At 45.4% G+C, this 17,644-nt stretch overlaps 1 protein-coding gene across 1 annotated transcript in view; it reads left to right on the top strand.

Annotated features, from left to right (window-relative positions):
- The window catches only part of fryl (furry homolog, like), a 683,156-nt gene that overhangs the window by 47,075 nt on the left and 618,437 nt on the right, over window positions 1–17,644 (top strand). Inside the window, exon 2 of the mRNA XM_072496733.1 lies at window positions 1,847–1,937. The gene's annotated coding sequence lies outside the window, so the exon portion shown is untranslated. The remainder of the gene's footprint in view (window positions 1–1,846; window positions 1,938–17,644) is intronic.

Raw genomic sequence — 17,644 nt, 5'->3', positions numbered from 1 at the left:
TGCAGCAGCCGCTTTGCGCACAGCGAAATTCTACACAATGCGATATTGAGCAAACAATCAATCTTTTTTTGTGATGCTAATTGAGGGATAAATATTGGACAGGGCATCGGGTATCTCCCCTACTCCTCTTCACATTAGTGCCATGGGATCTTTTACATTCCTTCACCCGTAGACAGCAGGGGCCTCAGATTAACATTTAATCTAAAAGACAGAGGGAGCAGCAGTCCCTCAGTACTGATGTGGAGTGTTAGCATTTTTACGTTCAAACCCTGCAGTGGGACCTGAATCCAGAACCTTGTGACTTAGAGATGAGAATGCTACCAACTGAACTACAACTGACACATAGAAAAGAGAGGAACTATGTATTTGTGGTCCCATGCATCTGGATGGAAGAGGAGTGATGGGGGAAGAGGGCATGGTCAATCATCTCCAATACTGTTGAGAGATCAAGGATGGATAATGCATCATTGTCACAGAGCACATTAATTGTGAACTTGGCTAGAACTTGATTTGAACAGGGTAGGAAATGGACTTAAGGAAATGGGTTGGGAAGGAACAGCAGGTGTAGTAGAAAGTTATTTGGTAGGAATAAGGGAAATAAAAACAGAGATGAGGGAAAAGTTGAGCACGTCAACAGTGGGAGAGATGTTGAAACTGTTATAGTGCCAGTGGAAAGTTAGTGTTTGAATTTTGAGGGGGGATGAGGATGCGATTTTTCTAAGGACGAAGGATGTAACATGTATTGGTCATACCAACTTGGAAATCCAGAGGCAATGTGAGATGGTGACGACAGGGTGATGGCCCGGATGGGAGATTGAAATGAAATTATGACCAGGAACCAGAGGGAGAGAATTTTAATTGTAGGTTGAAATCACCCAGTACAAGAAGCTGCTTGGCGCTAATCAAAACAAATGAGAGAATAGTGCACATTTCTATGAAAAAGATGCTGATGAATTTGTGAGAGCATTAGATCCAGTGATTTTGTGTGGCAGGAGGGATAGAAAAATGCTAGATGCTGGGAGGAAAGCTGCAGGAGAAATGGGTAGAGAGACCGAGACAGGACTTGTCAATGAAAACTGTGCCCATTGTGGTTGCCTGAAAGGAATTTTATAGAATGGGAAGCCATGCATTCCTGCCTGTTAACCAGGATACTATCAAGGCTATGATGTCAATAGATTCATCTGCAGTAATGTTGTGGTGGCCTTGTTAGCAATGTGGAATATTAATTGATCCACTACATCTAGAGGAGGTTAGAAGGAATACTCCGGAAGGAATAGACTGGGTGGGATAGATGTTGGGGATGGAGGATAAGATTTCTGGGTTCATTCTCAATGTGAGGCAGTGACACTTACCACCGAAGAATGGCAGAACAGGGTGACACCATAATGCTGATCTTAAAAAAAAATAGTTCAATTGTTAAATCTATCCTCAGCAATCCAAAATACTGGGTTTGTATTGCTTTAAGTCTGAATGTAAACTTGCATATGCGATTTGTTTTAGTTAACCAGATATCTTGCATGTTCAGAAACTCACCCCCATGTTTAAATCTCCAATCTAAATATTTGAGAAATCTACAAAGAATTTTTTTTCTTTGTAGTGCCCGTGCTTTCTGCAGGGATGCCCAGTGCTGACCCAAGTCAAAAGCTTTGGCACAGATTGGCAGAGGCAAAATTGAAGAACACTCAATGTGTATAGGGGTACTGTTTATGATTTTTAAAAAAATGTTTCGCTACTTGTATTAACTTGCATATCTTCAAAAGAAGGAATTAGTTTTCAATCACTTCTATTGAAGGTGTTCATTTTAAATTTAACATTATGTAATTACAGTACTAATTGTTTATTGCAGATGTTCTTGTCGCATTGTGATTTTATCATTTGAGGAAATCATCGCCCATCTCTATGGAATTTAGGCAAGGCGGTCATCACAGGATATTTCGGTAGGTACAAAAGTATAGTGGTGTTTTTTTACGTAAGAAGAATTAATGGAAGTACAGTACAAAAATAAATCTCATTCAGATATACACCATTTCCAATATCTATTTCTAAGAATCTAATGAAGAAGCGTACATACCTAGTTTTCAACTGACGTGCAAGTTTTGTCATTAATCCACAGAAAAGGAAGAATGAGGAGATAGAGAATTAATTGTTTCGATAATTGTCGACATACTAACTCTCCCTAATTTAGATACTAATTTTCTTGCACATTAGTAAAACTATTGTGTGGAAACATTTGCATAAATGACATTGTAAAAATTGTACAATTGTTGATTGTGCTTCAATTTATATCAGCAATATAAACAGCTCCTCAAATTTTTTTTTTCTCTTTTTAAAATTTTCCCAATTATGGGGCAATTTTAGTGTGGCCAATCCACCTACCTTGCACATCTTTTATTTTTTGGGGGTGAGACCGACGCAAACACGGGGAGAATGTGCAAATTCCACACAGACAGTGACTCGGGGCCAGGATCGAAATCGTCACTGTGCTGCCCTAACTCCTCAAATATAACCATGACCAGCCTCTGCCATACCTCAAAGCCCTCCTTTGACCTCCTTAAGGCAAATTTGATTTTCTCCAACCTGAGAAATTCGTACAGACCCCACAGCCATGCCCCTACCATGGTGGCATAGTTGACCTCTAATTCAAAAGTATCTGTCGCTGGGCAATCAAAAGTGGTGAAGGTCACGACATCGGCCCCTTTCCCCTCCAGCAGCTCAGGCACCTCCGACACCCCAAAGATTGCCACCATAGGGTCTGGTATCACCTCAACCCCTACAATCCTCGATAGAGTGCCGAACACTACCTCCAACTCCTCACAACCCCAGAACAAATGAGCATGATTCACCAGGCCACTCCCATACTTCTCACACCAGTTTGATATCCTCAGAAAAAACCCACTCATCCAAGCTCGTGTCATGTGGCCCCTGTGCACCATCTTAAATTGTATCAAACTCATTTTTAAGCAAGACTAAAATCTCAATCCTATCTCCGTCCCTATTTCCTCTTGATCCTTTTCATTAATGTCTTGTCCAGCTCTCCCAACCACCCATAAATATCCCCTATCTTGCCATCCCCCACCTCATCCAGGAGCAGCATTTACTCCAGAACCATATATTCTGGTACCCGAGGGAACGAAGGCAGCTTCTTGCGCGCATAGTCTTGCACCTGCCAGTACCTAAACTCGCTCCCCCTTGGTAACTCAAACCACCTCCGCTGCTCCTCGCGCCCTGCAAACCTCCCCTTTGTAAACATATCCCTAACCCGCACTAACCCCGTCTCCATTCACCGCCTATACATTCCATCCATTCTCTGTTCCCCCGGCGTGAACCTATGGTTCCCACACAATGCCGTCAACACTGACATGTGACCCCGTTTATAGTGCCGGACTCCCCGTATACCTCCTAGGAGTGAGCGGTAACGGGGCTGTCACCAGAGTCCTCCGGTTCGTACCCTTATAAGACTCCTCCTCTAACCTGACTCAGTCTGCCCCCTCTCCCTCCCACCATTGTCTCACTTTCTCCATGTTTGCTGCCCAATAATAATGCAACATGTTCGGGAGTGCCAATGCTTTTTCCCGCCTCTGCCTTTGCAACAAAGCTCTCTTCACCCGTGGCCCTTCCCTGCCCATGCAAGGTATGAGATTTACACCTTCTGAAAAAAGCCTTGGAGAGAAAACTCGGGAGGAACTGAAACGCAAATCGGAATCTTGGCGGCACGTTCAACTTACCACTTGCACCTTCCCCGCCAATGTCAGGTGCAGCGTATCCCACCTTTTAAGGTCCCCCTTAATCTCCTCCACCAGGAACCCGTCAGGTTCCAGCTATGCATTGTGGCCCGCTCATGCATTACCTGGATCCCCAGGTACCAAACCTGCTCCCATGCCACCTTAAATGACAGAGCCCAAGGTTTGCCCCCCCCCCCCCCCCCCCCCCCCCCCGTCCCACAGCATTCACCGGAAACACCTCACTCTTCCCTAAAATCGATTTATAACCCGATAAAGCCCCAAACCTCTCCAGGAAGCCCATGATTCTGCCCATGCTTTCCAACGGGTCCGACACGAACAACAACAAGTCATTGGAGTACAACGACACCCAGTGTTCCCTAGCCCCCTCGCAATCCCACGCCTCTCCACCCAGGCCTGAAGTGCCATCGCTAAGGGCTCAGTCGGTCAACGCAAATAACAACGATGACAACGGGCATCCCTGCCTTGTCCCTTTATACAACCCATAATGCCCCGGGTTCGTCTCATTCGTTCACACACTTGCCATGGGAGATGCAGACAATAACCGAACCTACGCCACAAACCTTGGCCCAAACCCAAACCTCCCCAGAACCTCAAACTGATAATAATCTTTATTAGTATCACAGGTAGCCTTACATTAACACTGCAATGAAGTTACTGTGAAAATCCCCTAGTCGCCACACTCAGGCAGCTGTCTGTCCACTCCACCCTGTCAGAGGCCTTCTCCTTGTCCATGGACACTATCACCTCCAGCATTCCTTCCCTGACGGGTCATAATTGCATTCAGCAACCTCCTAATATTACTAGAGAGCTGCCTTCCCTTCTGAAAGCCCATTTGGTCCTCCAAAGCCACTTCTGGCACACACCCCTCCAAAGTTTTCATCAATACCTTTGCCAGGGCTTTCACGTCTGTATTTAGCAGCGAGGCGGGCCTGTAGGACCCGCACTCCAATGGGTTCTCCCCCTTTTTTGGGATCAGCGAAATTGACTCCTGCGCCAACATAGCCGCAAACGTACCCTTTTCCACAGCTTAACTAAACATGCCAAAAGGTGGGCGAGCAACTCCGTCGCAAACTGCCTATAAAATTCTGCCAGAAAGCAATCCGGCCCCGGCGCTTTCCCCGGCTGCATCATGCCAATACCCTCCATCGCCCCCTTTAGCCCTAACGACTCCTCCAGCGCCTGCCTCTTCCCCATCTCCAGCTCCGGGTCGTCCAGCCCACAGAATAGAATTTACAGTGCAGAAGGAGGCCATTCAGCCCATCGAGTCTGCATGGCTCTTGAAAAGAGCAACCCACTTAAGCCCATACCTGTCCTCCCCCCGTTAACTAGTAACCGTCCTAACTTAAGGGCAATTTAGCATGGCCAATCCACCTAACCAGCACACCTTTGGACTGTGGGAGGAAACCGGAGCACCCGGAGGAAAACCACGCAGACACGGGGAAAACGTGCAGACTCCGCACTTTCAGGGACCCATGCCGGGAATCGAACCTGGGACCCTGTAGCTGTGAAGCAACTGTGCTAACCACTGTGCCTCCTATCACGCTCTGCTATCTTGTCTAACAGTCACCGATCCTCCGCCCTCCCTCATCCTATCCTTCAAGGCCTCACAAAATGTGGCTGCTGATACCTCCCCCTTTTGATTGAGCTCCACATAATTCAGAATCGCCACCGTCACCGTCCCACAGAATTCCTTGTCAGCCAAAAGCCCCGACTCTAACCTCCACCCTGGCCTCTGCACCTGACCCGAACAAAGTCTCACGTTCAGAAAGTGCGGAGCGTGGCCCGAAATCATTATTCCCCTGTACTCCGAACCCTCCACACCCATCAGTGCTGCCCGGCTCACCACAAAAAAATACATCCTGGAATAAATCCCATACACATGCGAGAAGAAGGGATACTCCCTCTCTCCAGCGTGCCCAAACCTCCTTGGATCCACCATCCCCATCCTCTCCGTAAACCCTCCCAGCTCCTGCACCATTCTTGACTTCCCCATCAACTTGTGGCTTGACCCACCCACCCTCTTCTCCAATACACAATTGAAATCCCCCCATAATCAGCTGGGGAGTTTCCAAGTCCGGGATTGCCCCCAATAGCCTCTTCACGGATCCGGCATCATCCCACACACTTTCACCAACACCACCGGATTCCCCGATCAATTTGCCTGGCCCTCGTAAACCCCATTTTCTTACTCAACAATCCGACGATCCCTCTTGACATTAAGTCAAACCCCGTGTGGAACACTGGCACCCATCCACCCCCAGCCTCATTTGATCTTTCACCTGGAGATGCATCTCCTGCAAGAAAATCACCTCTGCTCTCAAACTCTTCAGGTATGCAAACATCTGGGATTGTTTAACCGGTCCATTTAGCCCATGGACATTCCATTTCACGATTCTCACTGGAGCTTCCAACTCCCCACCCCTCCCCTCTAGGGCGGCACGGTAGCACAGTGGTTAGCACTGTTGCTTCATAGCTCCAGGGCCCCAGGTTCAATTCCGGCTTGGGTCACTGTGTGTGGAGTCTACACGTTCTCCCCCTGTCCACGTGGGTTTCCTCCGGGTGCTCCGGTTTCCTCCCATAAGTCTCGAAAGACGTGCTGTTCTGTGAATTGGACATTCTGAATTCTCCCTCTGTGTACCCGAACAGGCGCCAGAGTGTGGCGACGAGGGGATTTTCACAGTAACTTCATTGGAGTGTTATTGTAAGCCTACTTGTGACAATAATAAAGATTATTATTATACTGTATCTTCTGCCTGACGGAAGAGTTTGGAAGAAGACAAAGCCTGGGTGGGAGGGGTCTCTGACAATGCTGTTTGCATTCCTGATGCGGCGGGAGGTGTATACAGAATCAATGGGAGGGTAGCAAGCTTGTGCGATCTGTTGGGCTGAGTTCACCATATTCTGCAGTTTCTTGCGATCTTGGGCCGAGCAGTTGCCATACCAGGCTGTAATGCAGCTGGATAGGATGTTCTCTATGGCACATCTGTAGAGGTTTGTGAGAGTCGATGCAAACATGCCGAATTTCTTTAGCTTCCGTAGGAAGTAGAGACAGTTGTTGGGCTTTCTTGACTGTTGCATCAACGTGAGTGGACCAGGGCAGACTGTTCGTGATGGTGACCCCCAGGAAGTTTATCGAGAATCTACACTTCGGAGCCATTGATGAAGACGGGGGGGTGTGTCGTACTATGTTTCCTGAAGTTGATGATCAGTTCCTTGGGCTTTCCAACATTTAGTGAGAGGTTGTTTTCGGTACACCATGCAACCAAGTGATCTGTCTCCCTCCTGTAGTTTGACTCATCGTTGTTTGAGATACGACTCACCACAGTTGTATCATCCGCAAACTTCTAAATTGAATTGGAGTTAAATCTTGCCAGAGATATTTGTGTATAGGGGGTACAGTAGAGGACTGAGCACACATCCTTGCTGGGCCCCGGTGTTGAGAAATATTGTATAGGAGGTACTATTACCTATTCTGACAGATTGTGGTCTGTTGGTGAGGAAGTCAAGGAACCAGTGGGACAGGGAGGGATCAAGTCCAAGATTGCAGTGTTTGGTTATTAGTCTTGTCGGGATAATGGTGTTGAAGGCGGAGCTGTGGTCTATGTACAGCAGTGTGATGTAGGTGTCCTTGTTGTCGGGATGTTCGAGTGTTGATTGTAAAGCCAGGGAGATATCATCTGCTGTAGATCGGTTGTGGCGATAGGCAAACTGCAATGGATGGAGACCGTCTGGGAGGCTGGCGTTGATCCATCTCCTGACTAGCCGCTCGAAGCATTTCATGATGACAGATGTTAGGGCCACTGGCTGGTAGCCGTTGTGGCAGGTTACTTTGTTCTTCTTTGGTACTGGTATTATGGTGGTCTCCTTGAAGGAGATGGGAACAAAGAACAAAGAACAAAGAAATGTACAGCACAGGAACAGGCCCTTCGGCCCTCCAAGCCCGTGCCGACCATGCTGCCCGACTAAACTACAATCTTCTACACTTCCTGGGTCCGTATCCTTCTATTCCCATCCTATTCATATATTTGTCAAGATGCTCCTTAAATGTCCCTATCGTCCCTGCTTCCACTACCCACTACCCTCTGCGTAAAAAACTTGCCTCGTACATCTACTCTAAACCTTGCCCCTCTCACCTTAAACCTATGCCCCCTAGTAATTGACCCCTCTACCCTGGGGAAAAGCCTCTGACTATCCACTCTGTCGATGCCCCTCATAATTTTGTATACCTCTATCAGGTCTCCCCTCAACCTCCTTCGCTCCAGTGAGAACAAACCGAGTTTATTCAATCGCTCCTCATAGCTAATGCCCTCCATACCAGGCAACATTCTGGTAAATCTCTTCTGCACCCTCTCTAAAGCCTCCACATCCTTCTGGTAGTGTGGCGACCAGAATTGAACACTATACTCCAAGTGTGGCCTAACTAAGGTTCTATACAGCTGCAACATGACGTGCCAATTCTTATACTCAATGCCCCGGCCAATGAAGGCAAGCATGCCGTATGCCTTCTTGACTACCTCCTCCACCTGTGTTGCCCCTTTCAATGACCTGTGGACCTGTACTCCTAGATCTCTTTGACTTTCAATACTCTTGAGGGTTCTACCATTCACTGTATATTCCCTACCTGCATTAGACCTTCCAAAATGCATTACCTCACATTTGTCCGGATTAAACTCCATCTGCCATCTCTCCGCCCAAGTCTCCAGACAATCTAAATCCTGCTGTATCCTCCGACAGTCCTCATCGCTATCCGCAATTCCACCAACCTTTGTGTCGTCTGCAAACTTACTAATCAGACCAGTTACATTTTCCTCCAAATCATTTATATATACTACAAAGAGCAAAGGTCCCAGCACTGATCCCTGTGGAACACCACTGGTCACAGCCCTCCAATTAGAAAAGCATCCCTCCATTGCTACTCTCTGCCTTCTATGGCCTAGCCAGTTCTGTATCCACCTTGCCAGCTCACCCCTGATCCCGTGTGACTTCACCTTTTGTACTAGTCTACCATGAGGGACCTTGTCAAAGGCCTTACTGAAGTCCATATAGACAACATCTACTGCCCTACCTGCATCAATCATCTTAGTGACCGCCTCGAAAAACTCTATCAAGTTAGTGAGACACGACCTCCCCTTCACAAAACCGTGCTGCCTCTCACTAATACGTCCATTTGCTTCCAAATGGGAGTAGACCCTGTCTCGAAGAATTCTCTCCAGTAATTTCCCTACCACTGAAGTAAGGCTCACCGGCCTGTAGTTCCCGGGATTATCCTTGCTACCCTTCTTAAACAGAGGAACAACATTGGCTATTCTCCAGTCCTCCGGGACATCCCCTGAAGACAGCGAGGATCCAAAGATTTCTGTCAAGGCCTCAGCAATTTCCTCTCCAGCCTCCTTCAGTATTCTGGGGTAGATCCCATCAGGCCCTGGGGACTTACCTACCTTAATATTTTTTAAGACACCCAACACCTCGTCTTTTTGGATCACAATGTGACCCAGGCTATCTACACCCCCTTCTCCAGACTCAACATCTACCAATTCCTTCTCTTTGGTGAATACGGATGCAAAGTATTCATTTAGTTCCTCGCCCATTTCCTCTGGCTCCACACATAGATTCCCTTGCCTATCCTTCAGTGGGCCAACCCTTTCCCTGGCTACCCTCTTGCTTTTTATGTACGTGTAAAAAGCCTTGGGATTTTCCTTAACCCTATTTGCCAATGACTTTTCGTGACCCCTTCTCGTGACCCCTCGGAGTGGAGAAGTGAGGTGTTGAAGATGTCTTTGAATACACTCGCCAGTTGGTCTGCGCATGATCTGAGTGCTCGCCCAGGGACTCTGTCGGGGCCCGTCGCTTTCCACAGGTTCACTTTCAAGAAGGCATCTCTTGCCTCCGAGGCTGTAATATGGGTGTGGGTGTGTCCAGGGCTGTTGGGGTGGGTGGCACTGATGTATTGGCTGATTGTTCAAAGCGGGCCTAGAACCCGTTCAGTTCATCGGGGAGGGATGCTTCAGCACCAGAGATTCTACCTGGCCTTGCTTTGTCGCCCGTAATCTTGTGTAAGCCCTGCCATAGACGTTGTGGGTTTGTGTTATTGGCATGGGACTCTAGTTTGGTCTGGTATTGTCTTTTGGCATCCCTAATGGCTCTACATACATTGTACCTGGATTTCTCATATAGGCCAAGGTTGTCAGACTTGAACGCCTCCATCTGGGACTTCAGGGAGTGAACCCTTTGGTTAAGCCAGGGTTTCCGATTGGGGAACACCTGTATTGTCTTCTTTGGTACACAGTCCTCGACACACTTACTGATGAAGTCTGTGGCGGTGGTTGCGTACTTGTCCAGGTTCGCTGCTGCGGCCTTGATTATGGACCAGACTCCAAGCAGTCACGGAGGATATCCTCTGATGCGTTGGACCAGCACTGCATGGTTTTCTTGACTGGCTTAGCACGCTTGAGTTGCTGTTTGTAAGCCGGAAGTAGGAGTACCGACTTGTGGTCGGATTTGCCAAAGTGTGGTCAGGGAATGGAGCAGTAGGCTCCATTTGATGCTCGTATAGCAGTGGTCCAGGGTGTTTGCACCTCTGGTGGGGCAGGAGATATGTTGATGGAGTTTCGGTAGAACCCTCCTGAAGTTGGCCTGGTTCAAGTCTCCAGACACGATTGTCAGGGCTTCAGGGTGATTTGTTTCTTGGTTATCGATGGCGGAGTGTAGTTCGTCAAGTGCTTTCTTCACTTCCGCCTGGGGTGGGATGTAGACTGCTGTGATGAGTACAGAGGTGAATTCACGTGGGAGGTAGAAAGGACGACACTTCACTGTCAGGTATTCTAGGTGTGGGGAGCAGTGACATGCTAGGGACATCACATCCGGAGGTGTTGATGAGGAAGCAAACACCCCCGCTCTTCGACTTGCCTGAGGCCATCGTGCTGTCCATCCGGTGGAATGGCGCAGTCTGGTGTGGCCGGAGTAAGCCATGTCTTGGTGAAGCAGAACACACAGCAGTTCCTCACTTTGCTCTGGGAGGTAAGCATTGAGGCCTTCCAGCTTGTTCTCGATCGCTTGGACGTTCGCCAAGAATACACTGGGGAGAGGGTGCGGGATATTGGCGGGTACTGGAAGCTACATATAATTATAATAATTAATAAATAATAATCTAATCATAATCTTTATTGTCACAAGTAGGCTTACATTAACATTGCAATGAAGTTACTTAAAAAATCTCCTAGTTGCCACACTCCGGCGCCTTTCGGGTACACAGAGGGAGAATTCAGAATGTCCAATTCACCTAACAGTACGTCTTTCGGGACTTGTGGGAGGAAACCGGAGCACCCGGAGGAACCATCGCAGACACTGGGAGAATATGCAGACTCCACACAGACAGTGACCTAAGCCGGGAATTTAACCTGATAAGCAACAGTGCTAACCACTGTGCTACATTGCCGCCCATCGTCATTTTATGGTTCATTCCCCAGGGAAATGCCTGGACCGAACATAGTCTAGCTTGCTTTGTTTAAATTTTCAAACAATGGCCACCTTTTGACCAATCATATTCACGCTGACTCTGTTGTGCACTCCTGTCAGTCACATTCCCCTGCACTACCCTCATTGCCCTGCAGGTTTATTGCTCTCAAATGCCCATCCAATTTCCTTTTAAAACCATTGATTGCCTGTGCTTGCACAATTCCTGAAAGCAGCGAGCTCTAGGTCATTACTATTCTCTGAAAAATAAAGTTATTTCTCACATCACCATGTATCTCTTGTCTAAAACCTTAAATTTGTGTGCCTTAGTCTTAATACCATAAACAAGTGGAACAACTTTTCTTTGCCATATGTAAACCTACTGTAATCTTTTACAACTCTATCAAAACTCCCCTCAAACTGCTTTGCTCCAAGGCGAGCAACCCCAGTTTCTCCAATCTGACCTCGTTGCTAAATTCCCCCAACCCTGGAGCCACTCCTATAAATCCCCTCTGCATTCTCTCCAAGAACCCTCATATCCTTCCAAAAATGTCATGACCAGAACTGGGCGCAATACTCTAGTTGTCGCCTAACCAGAGCTTACAAAAGGGTCAGCATAACCTTTTCTGCTTTTGTATTGAATACCTCCATTTTTGAAGCCCTAGACCTCATTTGCTTTGCTAACTACTCTCTCAATATGTGCAATCAGCTTTAAACATCTTTTCAGGTGACCTCCCAGTTTCCTGTTTTGTACATTTTTTTAGAACTATGCCATTAAGTCTGTATTGCCTCTCCCAATGCCTTCTGCCAAAATGCTTCACATCACACTCCTCTCTATTAAATTTCCAAACACATGCGTTTCACCACTTAGCATTGGAACTCTATTACAGTTTATTCATCATTGCTGGGTCAGAATCCTGGAGGTCTCTCTGTGACAGCACTGTGGGTGTATCTGCAACACAAGGGCTGCAGTGGTGTAAGAGCAGGTGGCTCATTGGCACTTCCTCGAGGACAGTTAAGAATTGACAAATGCTCGCCTGACTTGCAGTATCCACATTCCAAGAAAGAATTTTTAAAAAGTGCCTCAAATGTCTGATGCTAAAGCACTGCCAGGTATTCACATATGTGATGCATTTACGTAAATAAGGGGCAGACACACTAATGATCTGTGTTCTGTCTTCAATTTGACACAAGGGCACACAAAGCAGACAAACCTACTCGCATTCAGTAAGATCGTGGCTAATATTCAACTTCAATTCACTGTTCTGCCTGTTCCCAGAATCCTGAAATAATTACAGAAAATGCTGGATAAACTAAGCTAATCTGATATCATCTGCGGAGAGAGGAATATAGTTAATGTTTTGAGTCCATATGACCCTTCTACAGAACTTTTGAAAAGGGATAGAAATGTGATGAATTATATATACTTCGAGAGGGAAGTGTGACAGAATGCATCACATGTTAATACCTGGCAGTGCTTTGGCATCAGACATTTGAGGCACTTTTTAAAATTCTTTCTTGGAATGTGGATACTGCAAGCCATTTGTCAATTCTTAACTGTCCTCGAGGAGGTGCCAATGAGCCACCTGCTCTTACACCACTGCAGCCCTTGTGATGCAGATACACCCACAGTGCTGTCACAGGTAGGTCGGGGTTAAGGAGAGATTGACAAAGATGTCATAGACATGGGATAAAGGTACTGTTAATTAGGGACTGAAGAGTTTTAACCCTGGATTCGTTCAGAGTCCAGAAGTATTGATCTTTGCCTTGAATGTACTCAACAGCTGAGCATCCTTTACCCTCTGGGGTAGAGAATTACAAAGATTCACAACCCTGTGTTGTGAGTTATTGTGTCATCAAATCCATCTGAAATAATGTCTCGTAGTTGTTATGTTTTGCACATTAATCATTTTTGGAATTGTATTTTAGCAGTAAACAGCTATTTATGAATCTACAACCACTAGTAATTACTGGTGCCAGACTAAAGAAAGCTTTGACTCCTATGGAAATTTTCCAAACAAAATTGGGGCTTCATATATGTTACAACATAGCCCATTAAAACTTCCATGTGTTAATCTAAACTTTTGTCCCTTGCCCTCAAAGATTTGATGCATATAGCTTTAGATTGAACCATGCTCTTAAATTGCTGTCTCCTGGCTGGTGTGAAAATAATCCATTGGTGTATTAGGGAAGGTATAATATTTTATTGAATTCAGCCATTGTAGGAATATACTTGATCATAACTTGAACTACAGTGACAGTATAATGGAAAAAATGCAGCCACCCATGACAAATGAAAATTTAGAAATAGGCGGTGTTCACAGTTCTTTATTTGACTTTATGGACTTTAAAATTGAACTTAGCATCTAGAACGTTTGTCAGCTGTAATGGAATTTGCAAACTAGATTTAAAGTTTGTCAGGATATTTAAATAAATAATATTTGTGTCTCTGAGGAGTAGTAGAATATGCCACTTTTTATGACATTTCTATGGTGAAAATAAGACACAGTCCACGGCTCGCCCATGGCATTCTTGCGGCGGGCGGGGCAGATGAACACAGCCCAATATTTCAGGTTCATGGCCTTTTGTCAGATTGATGACCAGTTTCAGATTACCAGCATCTGCTGTATTTTGTTTTCTTATGCATGTTTTTGTTATTCGCATCCAATTCAAAAGACCATGTCATTTTTACCAGTTTGCCAGAAATATGTTTTTTTTTTTCTTATTATGTATGTAATACCTGCTCCAGGCTGCTTCTAGTTGTCCTAATTCCTGTAGTGGCAATCATCTTTTTATCAGTGCTACTACATTTCCTCATTTATCATCTGCCTGTATATTTCTAATGAGGCTCTTGCGCAACACCTTATTACATATCTTGTACTCCTCACACCCTTTTTTTAATAACTCCTTGCTGGGTTCTCTTGATTAAACCATGCATTTCCAACGCAGCACGGTTCAATTCCCGTAACAGCCTCCCTGAACAGGCGCCGGAATGTGGCGACTAGGGGCTTTTCATAGTAACTTCATTTGAAGCCTACTTGTGACAATAAGCGATTTTCATTTTTTTCATTTTTCATTTCCAATTCTTTATTTGTTTTATCTCGGAATTTACAATTTTGCACATAAATGGTATTAAACCATTTAGTCTAGTAAGAAGTCTTACAACACCAGGTTAAAGTCCGACAGGTTTGTTTCGATGTCACTAGCTTTCGGAGCGCTGCTCCTTCCTCAGGTGAATGAAGAGGTATGTTCCAGAAACATATATATAGACAGATTCAAAGATGCCAGACAATGCTTGGAATATGAGCATTAGCAGTTAATTAAGTGTTTACATATCCAGAGATAGGGGTAACCCCATGTTAAAGAGGTGTGAATTGTGTCAAGCCAGGACAGTTGGTAGGATTTTGCAAGCCAGATGGTGGGGGATGAATGTAATGCGACATGAATCCCAGGTCCCAGTTGAGGCCGCACTCATGTGTGCGGAACTTGGCTATAAGTTTCTGCTCGGCGATTCTGCGTTGTCGCGCGTCACATGAGTCCTGAGTTCAGATACTGCTTTGTCAATTTCTATAGTCCGAAGGGATGATTGCAGACACTCTGGATGGATGTTTAGAGATGAGATGGGGTTATTAAAGGTTCTTAACATGACTTGTGCAGAATATAATGTTTTACCTTGTCCAGAATTGTAGAATCAGAAGACACAGCATGCGCCTGATGCGGATATATTCAAAGCCAATCTGTAAAAACAGATAAGCAGCCTACATATAATCATAGTATACTTTATAGTAGGTTGGGGCTTTTTATCTCTTGAGAAAAGATTGTGAGGTGGCATAGTAGAAATCTTTAAAATTATGAAAGGAATTTGTAGGGGGATGTACAAGTATTTCCACTGGTAGGGGATCCAAACCAAAAGACCAGAAAGGTAAGATTGTCTGTAAGATCTGTACAAGACATTGTAAGGAAGGTAGTAAGAACTGTACAAAGCATTAGTGAGGCTGCACCTGGAGTATCATTTTGGTCCCCTTATTTGAGGAAAGATATAGTGGCATTGGAGATAGTTCAGAGGAGGTTCACTGGATTGATTCTAGAGATGGGGGAGGGGGGAGTTGGTCTTATGAAGAGAGATTGAGTATACTCTCTCGAGTTTAGAAGAATGAGGGAAGTTATCTCAGATGATAAAAAGTATGGCTATAGTAGATGTGGAGCAGATGCTTCCTCTTGTGGAGCGTTCTAGATTGAGAGGTCATGGTCTCAGGATAAGGGGCAGCAAATTTAAAACTGAGATGAGGAGAAACTACTTCTCCCAAAGTGTTGTGAATCTGTAGAATTCGTTAGCTGAGAGTGCAGTGGATGCTGGAACACTAAGTAAATTTAAGAAGGAATTAGATGGATTTTTAATTGGTAAAGGTTTGAAGGGTTACAGAGAACAGGTCGAACGGTCGAGTTGAGGCCATGATGAGATCAGCCATGATCATATTGAATGATGGAGCAGGCTCGAGAGGCGAATTTGCCCACTCCTACTCCTAGTTCTTATGTTCCTATGTTCTGAGAAATAACTTCTGTCCAATTCCACCTTCCAGCTTTTGATCTGTAGTCCTGAAGGTAACAGCACCTCGAGCACAAATATAGTGTTCTTGATTAATAAGGGATCAGGGGTTATGGAAAGAAGGCAGGAGAATAGCGATGAGGAACATATCAGCCATGAGCGAATGGTGGAGCAGACTCGATGGGCCTAATTCTGTTCCTATATCTTATGGTCACTAATAAATGTAGTGAGGAATTCATGACCCTTTAATCGGAGAGTTGTGTGAATGTGAAACCTCCTATCACGGAGCGATTGAGACAGTTAGCTTTGATGTATTATTGGGAAAGATAAATAATGCATGAGGGAGAATAGAATAGAAGGATGTGGGAGATGTTGGAAGTAGTAATCATTGTAATGCACATTAGAAATGTCAGCCTTGACTCAGTGGTTCACGTGCCACTAGAGGTTTTAGCTCATAATCTAGGCTGTTACTTCAGTGCAGTACTGAGGGAATGCTGCATGTCAGAGAAGCTGTGGTTCGGGTGAGATGTTTAAACAAAACCAAAGCCCCATCTGTCCCCTCGGGTAGATGTAAAAGATCCTGTTGCTCTATTTTGTAAAACAGCAAGGTGGTACGGGGGTTCTTCGTGTCCTGGCTAATATTTATCCCTCAATAACCATCACTACTAGGGTAGTATCTGAGGCCCAACCACCTTCAGCAGCTTTCATCAAAAACCTCCCTTCCATCATAAGGTCAGAAGTGGGGATGTTTGCAGATGACTGCATAATGTTCACCATTCGTGACTCCTCACATAATGAAGCAGTCCATGTCCAAATGCAGCAAGACCTGGACAATATCCAGCCTTAGGCTGACAAGTGGCAAGTTACACTTGCTCCACACATTCTAGGCAATGACCATCTCCTACAAGAGAGGATCTAACCACCGCCCCATGACATTGAATGGCATTACCATCGCTGAATCCTCCTCAAACAACATCCTAGGAGTTACCATTGATCAGAAAGTGACCTGGACTAGCCATATTAATACTGTGGCTAACAGGGCAGGTCAAAGGCTAGGAAGCCTATGGCGAGTAACTCGCCTCCTGACTCTGACTCCCCAAAGCCTGTTCACTATCTACAAGGCACAAGTCAAGAGTGTAATTGGACAGTCTCCACTTGCCTGGATGAGTGCAGCTTCAACAGCACTCAAAGTTCGACACCATCCAGGACAAAGCAGCTCGCTTGATTGCTCCGCCTTCCACAAAAGTTCAAACCCTCCACCACCCACGAACAGTTGCAGCCGTGTGAACCATCTACAAGATGCATTGCAGTAACTCACCAAGGTTCCTTAAACAACTCCTTAAACCCAAGACTACTACCATCTAGAAAGACAAGAACAGCAGGCAGCAGGAAACCCCACCAGCTGGAGGTTTCCCTCCCAGACACTCACCACCCTGACTTGGAAATATATCGTCATTCCCTCACTGTTGCTGGGGCAACATCCTGGAACTCCCTCCCTACCATCACAGTGGGTGTACCTACACCTCAAGGACTGCAACAGTTCAAGAAGGCAACTCACCACCCCCTTCTGAAGGGCAACTAGGGATAGGCAATAAATGCTGGCCTGACCAGAGATGCCCACATTCCATAAATTAATTTAAAAAAACTAAAACAGATTATGTAATTGCTGTTTTAGGAATTTGGTATGTAAACTTGTGCCACGTTTCCTACTTTACAACAATGACTACACTTCAGAAGCACTTCATTGGCTGTAAAGCACTTATAAGACTGCTGAGGTCATGAAAGGTAGTATATAAATAAAAGTTATTTCTTTATGCAGTATGTATGCATGCATATTTATTGCCTTTTAAGATACTTTTTTTTTTTGACCAAACGTTTAATCATCCATCCTGATATCACATTG

Source organism: Scyliorhinus torazame, chromosome 3 (genome assembly GCF_047496885.1).
Source record: "Scyliorhinus torazame isolate Kashiwa2021f chromosome 3, sScyTor2.1, whole genome shotgun sequence".
Classification (NCBI taxonomy): Eukaryota; Metazoa; Chordata; class Chondrichthyes; order Carcharhiniformes; family Scyliorhinidae; genus Scyliorhinus; species Scyliorhinus torazame.
This window is presented reverse-complemented; position numbering and strand designations above follow the sequence as displayed.